General features: G+C 48.4%; 1 long non-coding RNA gene across 1 annotated transcript in view; it reads right to left on the reverse strand.

Moving 5' to 3' along the window:
• The window catches only part of LOC141173148 (uncharacterized), a 186264-nt gene extending 179078 nt beyond the window's left edge, over positions 1-7186 (reverse strand). Inside the window, exon 1 of the long non-coding RNA XR_012252595.1 lies at positions 7056-7186. This is a non-coding gene — a long non-coding RNA (uncharacterized lncRNA). The remainder of the gene's footprint in view (positions 1-7055) is intronic.
• Positions 7187-14379: the final 7193 nt, after the last annotated feature.

Here is a 14379-nt window from a genome sequence, read left to right on the forward strand (position 1 = left end):
ACACTCACCCCATTTCCGGGGGACAGACCAACGGTACTCCCACCAGATAGATGTGCAGGTACGACAGCTTCTGTCCCCGGCTGGAGTGGGGGGGGGGAGGAACATCCCAGTGGTGTAGGAGCAGAGAGGGGAGGGACTCTGGGCATAGGTAGGAGCCCATTGGGTGCTAGTCACCTGGGCTCGGGTGTCAGAAGGGAGTATATAAGGGGGGCACCATCTTGGATCGGTGGTCAGTCTAGAGAGGAGCTCAGCTAGAGAGGGCTGACAGGGAGCTGTGGCTCAGTCTGGGCCCAGCTCCAGAGCCAGGCCTGGAGAGGAGGCCTGAGAGAGAGAAAGAAAGAAGAAGAAGGAGAAACAGGAACACCAAGAAAGGCCCAGAGACGCAAGAAGAGAGGGAACCCTGAGATCCCACGAGTTAACGGGTGAAGGGTTGGCAGAACAGGGTACCGGATCCCAAACTGGTGGAGGCCAATTATCCTTAGCCAGGAACCGGAGGTCGTGGTCAAGTTTTGGCGCGACCCATCGCCACATCCACCAGGAAGGCAAACCACGTATAGGGTCAGGGAAGCCGGGAAAGGTTTCACCACCAGAAGGCCCGAGGGAGCCGGACAAAGGTGGATCCCTGGTGGGGACGGCCAGTAGGAAGGAAGAGAGGGGAGATCAGGACCACGCTCTGGAACTGCCTGGGAGTTGGCCGAGTCCCGCACCTGGTGGACGCAGCACGGCTCGGGTGGTCACTCTTGGCCGAAGTGATCTGGACACCAACTGTGAGTAAAGCTTTAAACCTGCACTACAAGTCTCTGCGATTCCTTGTCACCCCACCACTACCACTATCATCATTTCCTGCTTCACCAGCTGCCCTGAGGCTATACCCCTCCCGTTGGGGGTTATACCATCCACGCTGCACAACCATACCACCGGCCTCAGCGGTCTGCCCTGCAGCGGCGGTTTCGTAACCGCATTCAACGGGTGGCGTAGTCGGACACTAATACCATCATAGCAATAACCGCCACTTGGTTTGACCACCCTGGGCACGGACCGGGTCCCCGCCACTCGGAGACTACAACCCCCATCGGATCCGGCTCCGGGTATTCCCCCACGCACACGTGTGCCGCACTGCAACATGGCCCAGGGGGCGAGTCAACTTTGGCGTAGTCGGCAGGATTACGTGCCCGCAACCACCGGGTACTGCGTGCCTGAAGAAAAGTTAACATGTACCTCAAAAAGAAGTCTCCCGCCAATTCCGGAGGGTTCCCGCCATCGGACGCCGTCCGGAGTCGTTTCCCGCCGTTTGCCCGCCATTTGCAGCCTTTACCCGCCATCCGCGGAGTTTCCCGCCATCAGGAGACGATTCCCGCCATCTGAGAAGGTTTCCCGCCCTGGCAGAGCGGACGCCATTATGGGCGTGCCAGAGGGTGGCAAGAGACCACCTCCCATCGTGGGCATGGCCCCAGAGTGGCGCCAAAGGAAGAGACCGCCCCCACCAGCCGAGACTACAATAATGGAGATGTCCATCAGAGTGGGGGGTTTGCCCCTGAAACTGACTGTCACTAAGATGCCCCGGGACCACTCCCAATGGGGGCGGATAGGGAATAAAGCTGAGAAGATGGGTGCGGCCTGGAGGAGTCTGGACAGATCGCACCCGGGGATGGAGGAAGAGTCGAGCAGCACCGACCCCGTGGTTCGGAGCCTGTTGCAGGCCGCCACCCCAGAAGGCCTGGTGGAGATCCTGGCACAACTCCCCAGAGATCGGGAGCGTGCACAGACCGCGCTGGAGGCCTTGGCCCGGAAGATGGCCCGAGTACAGCAGGAAGCACTGGCCGAATGGAGGAGGGAGATGGCCCAGCAGGCTGGAACCCGCCAGCAGAGGACGCCACCCGCAACGTGGGGCATGTCTGCCCCTGAGGATGGTGCAGGAGGGACGAAGGCCAGAGACGACGCCGCGGAGGGAGCTGCAAGGAAGGAAGCAGGTAATGGGGACGTCATCACCCCGTGCCCAGTAGTCGTAAGCCTGCCCCAGCTCCCCGTTGCAGAGCCCGAAGTCATACTCCCCGTGCCCGTTGCCGCACCGCCGACGCTCCCAACTAGGCCTCAAGCGGCAGGAGCCGCGGTCACGCCCTCTGTTACGCCATGCCCCTTGACCCTGAGCGCGGCAAAACAGGAAGTGCCACCGGCCTGGTCGCAAGGCCGAGTACCCCCGGGCGCCGCGGTCTCCACAGCGCCCTCTACCTCCACTGTGCCGCCGGCCTGGTCGCAAGGCCTGGTGCATCCGGGCGCCGCTGCCCCCACAGCGCCCTCCTCCCCAAAGGTGCCATACCTGGACCCAAAGAGGATGCCTCCGGCCTGGACGCAAGGCCGGGTACCTCCGGGCGCCGCTGCCCCCACAGCGCCCTCGACCTCCACAGTGCTGCCCCTGGGCGAAGATCTCTTCGCGCAGCATACTAGCCCAGACGGGCTGCCCTTCGTGTGGCCACCGGAGTACATCAACCCCCGACTCCGGAGGGAACGGCCCCTGTGTGAGCCTCTGATCCCGGCACCGGCACCCGCCAAAATTGTCCCGCTCCCGTTGGAAGACGCCCAATTCGCATGGGATCCGACCGGTGAGGACCTCATGGGGTTCACCAAGGAGACCCGGGCGGCCGCAGCCCGGCGGGAGGAGTGCTGCCGTCAACAGCTGGAGGTCTTTGGGAGAGAACGGCGAGAGAGGCGGATCCGCGAGGAACAGCTGCAGGCCCAAAGCGCGGAGCAGAAACGCCGGGCCCGACGAAACCCCCGTACGGCCCACGGCCCCCGCACCACCGGGACCGTAATAAAGTTTCAACTGGAGAACGGCTGGGGCTTTATCCGGGATCATCGAACCCCCGGCGACGTCTTTGTCACCCGCAGGGATGTCGAGAGCCACCTGCCGGAGGGACACCGCGGACGTGACCTCTACCCGGGTGATGTGGTCGCCTTCACCCGGCATCAGTGTGCTAAAGGACCGTACGCCCTTCACGTACACCGGCTGACTGAGGAGGAGATGCAGTATGAGGAAGACCAAGAGGACCCGGACGGGTCTGAAGACTACCCTCAGGAGAGAGCACGGAGAGGACATAGCTACTGAAGGGAAGTAGCATGAACAAAGAACTGTATATAGTTACCCGTCGGGGTACAAGGATTGCTGCTAATTGGAGTGTGGTCCCCGTTGGGACTAGAGTCGAGTTATTAAAGGGACTGTTACCTGTGTGCCCTATTCCCTAATCAGGCTGAGGACTGTGAGCAGCCACTCCCTTATCCCCACTGGCCGAGGACTGAGAGCGGTCACCCTGTAAATAGTTGCGCTTCTTAAAGCGCCCCTACTGGTTTTATAAGAACTGTTTTTTTTCTATCACGAAATTAGTGACTGTTGCACTTTACCTGGTCGCAAGTTGCACGGTGGCCAGAGATCAAGAACGTGTTGGTCAAGAATGTTTTATATGAAAAAGTTTTATATGATGCTAACAGAGTTAATGGTATTTTATAAGTGTGTGCAGAAAGTCTGATAATGTTTCCGTAATGTTTTATACCTGTAACGATAAGAAGAACAGAGTACCTCCCATAAAGGGATGATTGAAAGTTAATATGTCTTACATGCGAGTGTACACTTTAAAATTTTTGTATGTTTTAATTTGCTTTTACTCTTTTCCAGCCCGAGGACGTGCTGTGATTTACCAGGGGGGAATGTAGCACCCCGAGGACTCGGCTGCTACAGGGGTATTGCACCTCGAACCAGAGGTGTGGTATTCCACTCCCGGGTAAGGATGGGGCGTGGAACTGGGCTCAGTTAGCTGCATGCACTACACTCACCCCATTTCCGGGGGACAGACCAACGGTACTCCCACCAGATAGATGTGCAGGTACGACAGCTTCTGTCCCCGTCTGGAGTGGGGGGGGGAGGAACATCCCAGTGGTGTAGGAGCAGAGAGGGGAGGGACTCTGGGCATAGGTAGGAGCCCATTGGGTGCTAGTCACCTGGGCTCGGGTGTCAGAAGGGAGTATATAAGGGGGGCACCATCTTGGATCGGTGGTCAGTCTAGAGAGGAGCTCAGCCAGAGAGGGCTGACAGGGAGCTGTGGCTCAGTCTGGGCCCAGCTCCAGAGCCAGGCCTGGAGAGGAGGCCTGAGAGAGAGAGAGAAAGAAGAAGAAGGAGAAACAGGAACACCAAGAAAGGCCCAGAGACGCAAGAAGAGAGGGAACCCTGAGATCCCACGAGTTAACGGGTGAAGGGTTGGCAGAACAGGGTACCGGATCCCAAACTGGTGGAGGCCAATTATCCTTAGCCAGGAACCGGAGGTCGTGGTCAAGTTTTGGCGCGACCCCTCGCCACATCCACCAGGAAGGCAAACCACGTATAGGGTCAGGGAAGCCGGGAAAGGTTTCACCACCAGAAGGCCCGAGGGAGCCGGACAAAGGTGGATCCCTGGTGGGGACGGCCAGTAGGAAGGAAGAGAGGGGAGCTCAGGACCACGTTCTGGAACTGCCTGGGAGTTGGCCGAGTCCCGCACCTGGTGGACGCAGCACGGCTCGGGTGGTCACTCTTGGCCGAAGTGATCTGGACACCAACTGTGAGTAAAGCTTTAAACCTGCACTACAAGTCTCTGCGATTCCTTGTCACCCCACCACTACCACTATCATCATTTCCTGCTTCACCAGCTGCCCTGAGGCTATACCCCTCCCGTTGGGGGTTATACCATCCACGCTGCACAACCATACCACCGGCCTCAGCGGTCTGCCCTGCAGCGGCGGTTTCGTAACCGCATTCAACGGGTGGCGTAGTCGGACACTAATACCATCATAGCAATAACCGCCACTTGGTTTGACCACCCTGGGCACGGACCGGGTCCCCGCCACTCGGAGACTACAACCCCCATCGGATCCGGCTCCGGGTATTCCCCCGCGCACACGTGCGCCGCACTGCAACATGGCCCAGGGGGCGAGTCATATACACATGTGTAATGTGTATAATTTGATTATATGTACTTATTTTATATACGTGTTTGTATATGTGAGCATAATGGGAATGTTCATGGTGCAGGTGTATATGTGGGGGGCATTATTGAGGGAGGGGGCAAAGACCCAAGACACAGGTCTTGTATAGGGGCTGTAGCATTTTAGCCCCCAAAAAACTCACCATGAAAAATGCTGCTGAACTCTGTGTTCCAAGAACTTTTTATATCAGGTGCAATTGTTCTGCCTATATGTGTTGCAATAAAATATACTAAAATGTCATAGAATTTGAAAAACGGTCTAACTACAGGCTATTGCAGATTTTTGTTTCATTTTGGCTGCTCCTAAATATGACTGCACCCTTGAGGTGCCCATACACCAGCAGGTTTGGACAGCTTTGCTCTAACGTGTATGGGCACCTTTGGGTTTTTTCGTCATTTTAGCACGATTTCTGAGCTACAGGGAAAAAAAGCCTTTATTATTTTAACAGTACCAGGAAAACCTATGAGATTGATGAAATCTCATGTACACTATTATTTTTTTGTTACTGAATTTGAGAACTGCAGCGTTTTTTAAATCTGCGTCAAGTCAATTTTTTGAGCATTTTTGCAGCAAAAATGATGAACTCTGGGGTTTTGAATGCAGCAAGAAAGCTGGTTTAGGGTATGTTCACACTAGGCGTTTTTTCAGTGTTTTTTTCTGCAGCAAAACCTAATCTCTTGGCAGGAAAGAAGCTGTGGCAAAAACGCAGGTTTAGGTGCGTTCTTTGGTGCATTTTTCATGATCCCAAAGTTTAGCTTTGCTTCCACCACAGAAGCATGAACACAGATCACCAATGGCAGTGCATTTACTTACTTTCGCACTTTGGTCTGCCATTGAGTTGCTCAGGCATTTTTCAATTTCACACCTTTGTCAGACACAGTTTGGATTAGTACAGTTTAATTAACTTAGTGATGCGTAGAAAGTAAATATTGGCTGACCAAGGTGTGAGATTGAACAATACGTGGTCAGCCAATGTTTACTTTTTACACATCACTAATTTAATTAAATTGTACTAATCCAAACTGCCATCTCTGGTGACCAAGACAAGATGTTAAACTTGGGAAAATCACAAAAGTAAATGAATTTCACATACTGCTGTATTTGCTATTTTTCACTGAAAACGCAGCAAAACCTGATGGCTATGTTCATACTAGGTGTTTTTTCTGCGTTTATTCACCACCCGTTACTTTTAATGGGTGAAAAACAATGAAAAAACTCTGAAAGAAGTGACATGCTATACTGTCCAAAAAACATGCAAAGCACAAAATACTGATGACACAAAAACCAATGTGTGTGCAGGAGATTTCTGAAATCTCATAGACTTTGCTGGCACTGTAAAACGCAGCTGAAAAATTTGCATTAAAAAATGCATAAAAAAACGCCTAGTGTGAACATACTTTTAGGCTGCAGAAAAAAAAACCACTGAGTGTGAACACTTGTGCTTTGCTGTTTTTGTTTTTATTCTGTTTTTTAACATTGCAAGTCACTCGATTCATCTATCATGCAATTACAATTTTTTTGCGCAGATTCACATTGTGATGTCAATAATCAGTTGTCAAACGCTCAATAAGAAACACACACAAAAAAATAATTAAAAAAAAAAAACAATACAGAAAAAATCCCACAAAGTGGCAGAAAAATACACCTTATCTAGAGCACATTGCAATTTTGAAAAAATAAAACTTAAAATTAATAGAAATAAATCAACAATTGAAAAAAGCTAAAATGAAAAAAAAAAAAAGCCACCTGAAAAAATGCAATGTGTCTGGTGCGTCTCATAATTTCCTGTTGACTTCTAGCAAACATCTGTTGCTGCGTTTTTTGAAAAAAATAAAGCAAAAAAAAAAAGCAGCGCTTTTTGTTTTTGTGAAATACATCTAAAGTGCTAAACATTAGAAGAAAGTTGATCCATTCCCAGGTATGTCGAGTTATCTAATCGTAGAGATGTAATGACACATACAGGAGAAAGTGACAAATCACACAAAGAAATCTGTATGAAGTTCACCATAATTGTGATATTAGTATCTGTATAAGAAAAAGTTACCAACCTGTGTGCGGCAGAATACTGCAGAAACGGCAGCGCTGACCTGTTCCATATGCTAGAAACACAGGTTAATATCTCTCATTTCACTATATACGCCCTTCTAAATACAGCACCTTTCACTTTCACTACTTCTCAAGGTGTGCTCACATTTCAAACTATAACCTAAGGCAAAGATGGCGAAAGTGAAAGTAGGCGATTGTATCTTTTTATGGTACTAGTGAACAAATGAACGTTCATAATGGACAAAGAAATAAAAAAAAACTTTTTGCAAGATTATACATCAATGACTAACTAAATGAAACATGGTAACAGGTTATATAGGATCATTCCTAGTGATCATCTTCTGAGTCAGCTAGTTACACCCTTCCTAATCCTTATGCAAACTGACATACTGTTTTCATTGAAGATCCATGGACGACACAAAATCTGCAACCACTCACCAGATCATGTTAAAATCCATGAAGATATTTCTATATTTATTTATTTAATCTGTGCACAAAATGGTCGGGAGAGTGGTCGTGAAAAGTCACAACGTAATGACTTGCAGTTTTGATAAAATCCCTGTTTTCTCTGCTGCACATCTAGCAATGCTCTATATAACTCCGCCCACACCACTGATTGGCAGCTTCCTGTGCACACTGTACATAGTCCACAAGATGCCAATTAGTGGTGGGGGTGTGGTTTCGCAGATAAGCTGGTCTAGTCTGCACAGGACACCTAGCGCTGTAGTGATAATCACCTGCTGATAAAACACTGATTGTATTGAAACTACAGCAAGCTGCTGAGCAAGTGAAACACCACTGGAATCAGAATCTCTGTCCCTACATCATGCTGCTCTCAGGTTACATAGCAAATATCAGTGTCAGAATTCTAGTTGTTCTTCTATATTTTTACCACTAGTGGCTGCTATTGTTCACATTAATAATTGTGCTGTAATCCCACTCCTTACCACTGGAGACTGCTGTTGTGTTCTGCAATTGCCGTTTACTAATATAGCAGATTCTGAACCTGTGGAATCCATCTTGTTTCCTGTTTGGGCCTACTTATAGCCACATGGATCACTCACTCATTGCTTGAGTATTGTGTCTTGCTGTTAGCCTAGTTCCAGTTTCCAGGTCCTGAACATTCTTACCCAGACTGTTCTCACCTATCTACAGATTGTTTCCTACTACTTCTTTGCTAACTCGAAGAACTTCTACTACCCGCTTCCTGTTCTTCTTGTGCTCCTTCGACAACTGGTTTCCAGCAGTACTACGCCGGTATCATAACAACCTGCTGACAGATTCCCTTTAAAATAAGACTAAATGTGCCAAATTTAACATAAAACCTCATGCTGGAGAATAAATGTGACACGACTTCATACATTTAGTTTCACCTAGATAACAATTGACTGATCTTGCACATCATTCAGACATTTCTAACATTTCCGTTTAGGACAATGAAAAACAAAGAAAGTGAAAATGACTGATGTTAGCAGGGTATGATTGACAGCATCCTCCAGACAGTCTGGGACCATGATGCATCTCCCATAGCTCAAGGTCTGTAGACTTTGATAAGAATAGATTTAGCATTGATTCTTCAAGCTGGTGGAACAGGGAACCATTCACTTTATGTTGACCTGTTGACTTTCCCTATCTTTATGATATTGACAGAATAGCTTGTATTGATTATATAGGGTGGCAGTAAGTAAGGTCTCTGCTTCCAGGAAATATTACAAGAATTCTCTGCAGATTACAACTATGTAACACCCTCTAACATCTTCATTGTGCTTGCTACTTATGCTAACAGGGTGGCGGGCATACGGTCAGGACCAGAAATATCTGGCCAGTGACTGAATCTTTGTGATTTGGGTTCTGCATGCCAGTATTTTGGATTTAAAATTAAACAACTGAGATGCAATATCCTATGATACGTTTAGAAATTGCAACCATTTTTCTACAAAGCCTCCTCATTTCAGGGGCTCAAAAGTAATTGGACAAATTAACTTTACTACAAATAAAATGTTCATTTTGAATACTTTGTAAAGAACACTTTGCAGTGAATGATTGCCTGCAGAAGCAAAAAGGAAAAACTGGCACCAAAAAATAATCAATATATTTTTTTTATTAGGTCATTTAAAAATAAAAATGACAGACATGAGACAAAAAAATCAAACAAAAAAGAGTGAAGGAGGAGGTAACCCCTCCAGACATGATACAAAAAATCAAACAAAAGTGGGGAAAGGAGGAGGTAACCCCTTCCTTCCCCCATTTTTGATTCATTTTTTGTCTCATGTCTGTCATTTTTATTGTTAAGGAAAAAACTGGAAGGAGACAAAGCACAAAATAGGAGCTTATCCGGGTAGCAATGCTAACAGAAATGCAGAAAATCTTCTCACCTGATTGGGTTGTGCGCTTAGTCTGCTGTAGACCCATGAGGAGATGAATGCATAAAAAGAAAGAGCAAATGGGTTGTTCAACGCTGCCCTGAAAAAATGGAGGATGCCAATCCAGTAGTAAGTGGTTTATTCGTCAACGCATTTCAATGAATAAAACTTCTTCATCAGGACAACCTTGATCACCCACACAGATAAGTATCCCACAGCTCCCTCACACAGTATTATGTACCACAGCCCTCCACACAGTATTATGCCCTCACAGCTCCCCCACACAATAGGATTCCCCCATAGCTTCTCCAGGCATAGTTTGATACCCCACAATTACCCCACACAGTAAGATACTCCAATGACCCCATAGCTTCTCCACAAAGTATGATGCCCCCCACAGCCCCACCACTCAGTATGATACCCCAGAGCCCCCCACTCACAGTATGATTCTTCCACAGATTTCTACAGCGTATGATACCCCACAGCCCCACACATAAAATGATACCCTAACAGGCCCTACACAGTATGATGCCACCACAGTGCCCCCACACAGTATGATAAACCCACAAACCCCATACAGTATGATGTCCCCACAGCCCCCCATAAACAGTATGATGCCCCCATAGCTCCCTACACAGTTTAAAACCCCCACAGCCCCACACACAGTATGATATCCCCCACTCATCCACACAGGTAAATATCCCACAGCTCCCCCACACAGTATTATGCCTTCACAGCTCCCCCACACAATACGATTCCCTCATAGCTTCCCCACGCACAGGTTGACACCCCACAACTTTCCCTCACAGTAAAATACTCCAATAACCCTCACACAATATGAGACCCCATAGCTTCTCCACAAAGTATGATGCCCCCACAGTCCCACCAAATAGTATGATACCCCAGAGCCCCCCACTCACAGTATGATTCTTCCACAGATTTCTACAGTGTATGATACCCCCACAGCGCTACACATAAAATGAAACCCTAACAGGCCCCAACACAGTATGATGCCACCACAGTGCCCCCACACAGTATGATAAGCCAACAAACCCCACACAGTATGATTTCCCCACAGCTCCCCACAAACAGTATGATGCCCCCATAGCTAACTACACAGTATAATACCCCCACAGCCCCACACACAGTATGGTACCCCCCACTCATCCACACAGATAAATATCCCACTGCTCCCCCACACAGTATGAGATACCACAGCCCTCCACACAGTATAATGCCACCATAGCGCCCCCACACATTAGGATTCCCTCATAGCTTCCCACACACAAATGACACCCCACAACTTTCCCATACACCCTCATAGCCCCCACACAATATGATACCCCACAGCTCCACCACACAGTATGATACGCCAGGGTCCCCCACTCACAGTATGATGCCCTCAAAGTTTTCTAAAGGGTATGATACACCAACAGCCTTACAAATAGTATGATACCACAACAGGGCCCCACACAGTATGATGCCCCCACAACCCCCACACAGTATAATACCCCACAGCTCCCCCTCACATAGTGATGTGCCCACAGCCCCACCATATAGTATGATATCCCACACAAACAGTGTAATGCCACACAGAGCATGATGTCCCCACAGCCCAACACACTGTATGATACCCCTGAAGCCCCCCACACAGTATGATGACCACACAGCTTCTCAAACAGAATAGGAGAGTCGACAGATCCCTGCTCCATCATTGTATTAAACTGTATGTGCATACTGAGGATGCAGATACCATTAAAATTGAGAGACCGGGTGAGGGGTACTGTCGAGTGGTGCAGTACGCTATTGTTTCCAGTCCTCTGGCCGTCCCTGTCCACGGGCTGGACAGGAACTGCCAAAAGGACCAGACGTGACCTGCTGGCTGTAGTTTGTCCAGGCCTGATGTAAAGGATTTAGAAGTGTCTGTCAGAAAAATGCGGCTCTGATAGCTGCAAAGGTTTAACAAGAAATGACTCACCAAAGCATAAACTACCTTTATTGGAACAATCACAATGATTTTGAAGCATTATTAACATTTACTGTAATGTGAATCTGTGGACACAACAAATCAAATATGGAATGTGTGTTCTATGCTTTAGCTTAATGGTGTTATTTAATGGAAACACAGCATTGTGCACTTATTCCTGTAAAAAATCAATTATTTCCCTTGTTGCTATTTGGCACATGGTTCCCTCCACTAATCTGCACTACTTATGCTGATAATAAATGTATGGGGTTTTCTGTGCTCCAATCTTGTTCAATGCTTTGATCTTGCACTACCATTTCTCTGTATATACAGTGCCATTTTTTGTCTTGGTCTTGTTTTTTATCTATGTATCTACTATTTCTGTAGAGAATTCAGGAAAAAAACTAGGTCCATTTCCTTTTTATCTTCTTCCCGTAATCTGGATTTATTTAGGGAACGTTTACTGCATAATATGCTGGCAGCACAACAGTGAAGCACTTTTAGGTCAGATGTGTAGGAGCATTAGATCTTTCACATCTTAAGAACCAAACTATTTGGGGTGTTAAAAGTTATGGACACCTTTGACATTGAAAAATGATTGTTTCATATGTTAGTGGTTATCTTACATTTTACTAATTTTCAGTCTGCAATCTTCATTTGATGGACCAAAACCTCAATTTTTTCTTTTGTGGGGGTGTTTCTTCCCAAAACTTAGAATGGATATAAGATTTGTGTGTACCAGGGTGCAGATGTGTTCATGTATCTGCATAGCTTCTATCATATTTATTTGACTTCATTTGCTTTCCTCCTTATATTTGTAGCCTGTTTCCATTACCCTTGAGACTGTACATGCTTTCTCCCCTCTCCACACTTTGTAGATCTTTGGACATCCCCCTCCCTCTTGCTTCTGCTATCTATAGCACTGAGAGAAGAGGGTGGGTGAGAGCAGAGGGTGTCATTAGAACCAGGAGCAGAAGCTCTGATAGAATTGTTACATTATTGCAGATCACTTAGCGGTATAAAGGACTTACAGACACTCACTGAAAAATAATAGGACATTTTTTAATGAAGACCATTTAGAAAGATGCTTAATTTTGCATTGAACAAGCAAATAAGCAATAAAAAATAACCCAATTTTTTGGTTTATTTTTCTTGTCAATGGACCAGTGTGTGGGCTTGTTTTTCAGTGGTGTGCTGTAGTTTTTACTGTTACTATTCTGGGGTATATGACGTGCCCCCTGGGCCGAGGTGCACCCGGAACCGGGCTTCTGGGGGTTGTAGTCTCCGTGGCGGCGACCCGGTCCCGTGGCTCAGGGTGGTCAGGCCGATGGCAGTCTTTTAGGGGTTTTAGGTTAATTGTCCGACTACGCCACCCGTGGATTGCGGTCAGGGTGTACCGCCGCTGCGAGGCAGTCCGCTGAGGCTGGTGTGGTGTGCACAGCAAAAGATGGGATAACTCCCCACGGGAGGAGTATGGCCTCAGGGCAGGGAATGTGGATGATGGGAGAGATGGTGCACGGGGGGCGCACCAGCACTAGTAGTGCTGGTGCGGCGATGAGCAGGAACGACTCAGAGTCTTTGCAGTGCAGTTCAGGGTCTTTACCGGTGATAATAAGGCAGACCCTCCCGGGAGTACTGGCTAGCATAAGGGGCCTGGTCAGTCTGCGAGCAAACAGGAGTTCCCCTGGCCAGGTGGAGTTGTAGGCCTCCCCGTCTATCTGCACTCTTTCTGGCTACCTTGCTGTAAGCGGGTAGAAGTAGCCCACGTCCCTGAGTATACCGTGTGGTGCTCACCCGTATGGCTGGTGACTTGGGGCCTTCTGTTAGCCTCCGCTCCTGGATGGCGGTGCTGGTCCCTTCCTTGTGACTGAGCCTCCGGGCTTCTATGGCCAGAGGACCTGGAATCCCCTGCCGGCTGGTTTCTGCTGCTGGGTGGATATCAGTCCCCACAGCCTCGGACTCCAGTGTCCGGTTATCAGATTCTTCTGCCAGGGCGAGCTCTGCTCAGCTTCCAGCCCCTGGTCTTCAGCTACTGCTCCTACAGAGCTCCTGCTGTAACTCTCCCTGTGTCTGGAACTGTCTCCAGGCTCTGACTCAACTCACTAATCCCGCCCCAGACAAAGTTTATAAGGGCAGATTCCTCCCCTCCCAGGTCTGGGCAGGAAGTGTTGCATTATTAAGGGCTCCTGACCAGAGAAACCTCCCACCTGCTCTCAGACGTAATATTTCTATTACTGTGGCAACCAGACCCCTGGGGTTCCACATTCCCCCCTAGTAAATTTTAGTACTCCGGGACTAAACACATTTTCAAGAAAACACAAATACAGGGTATAAACAATAATACTGCAACATATATACAAGAAGCTTTAGTCTTTAGAGGTCACGGCGTGTCCGTAACCGGGTGTCCATATCACCCAACAAGGTGAAGTCTTGGCACAGAGTAGGGGACCTGTCCAAAGCAAACCCCAAGCGTTGGCCCTGGGCGTGGCTGCAAGGCTGAGGCTAGCTACTTTGGGCCACAAGGAGGCCACGCCAGACAGGTTTTCTCTTCCGCGGCCATCTTAGCAAGAGGCACCAAGGTGCAACTATCTACATGTAGTTCCGGTTATTCAGCGTCCATAACCTGTCAAGTCCAAATAAACCTGAAGGGTAACTAGAGAAACATAATTAGTAACCAGGTAACAAAAACATAAACTATTTTCAACATTTGCAAGTTAAGTTACAGATGACATTTTAGATTCTCCAGCGAGCGGGCATTTGTCCTCTAGTGCTCCTGGTGGACCTACGTAACCCACTATCTGGTTCTGCACTACAGGGTGGAGGAGTTGTTATGGGTAGGTCTTGCAGCTTTCTGCGTACTCTTTGGCTTACTAGGGGCACGGCAGGCTCACTACTAGCAGAGGGTTGATTCTCCTGGGCTGCTGGTATGGATTCTTCTGCCTCCTGGGCCGGCAGCTCTTCTGACACTACCTGTTCTTCTGTAGGCCCTTGAGGGGC

Source organism: Phyllobates terribilis, unplaced genomic scaffold, assembly GCF_046119375.1.
Source record: "Phyllobates terribilis strain yellow unplaced genomic scaffold, ASM4611937v1 Scaffold_12__6_contigs__length_324123572, whole genome shotgun sequence".
Classification (NCBI taxonomy): Eukaryota; Metazoa; Chordata; class Amphibia; order Anura; family Dendrobatidae; genus Phyllobates; species Phyllobates terribilis.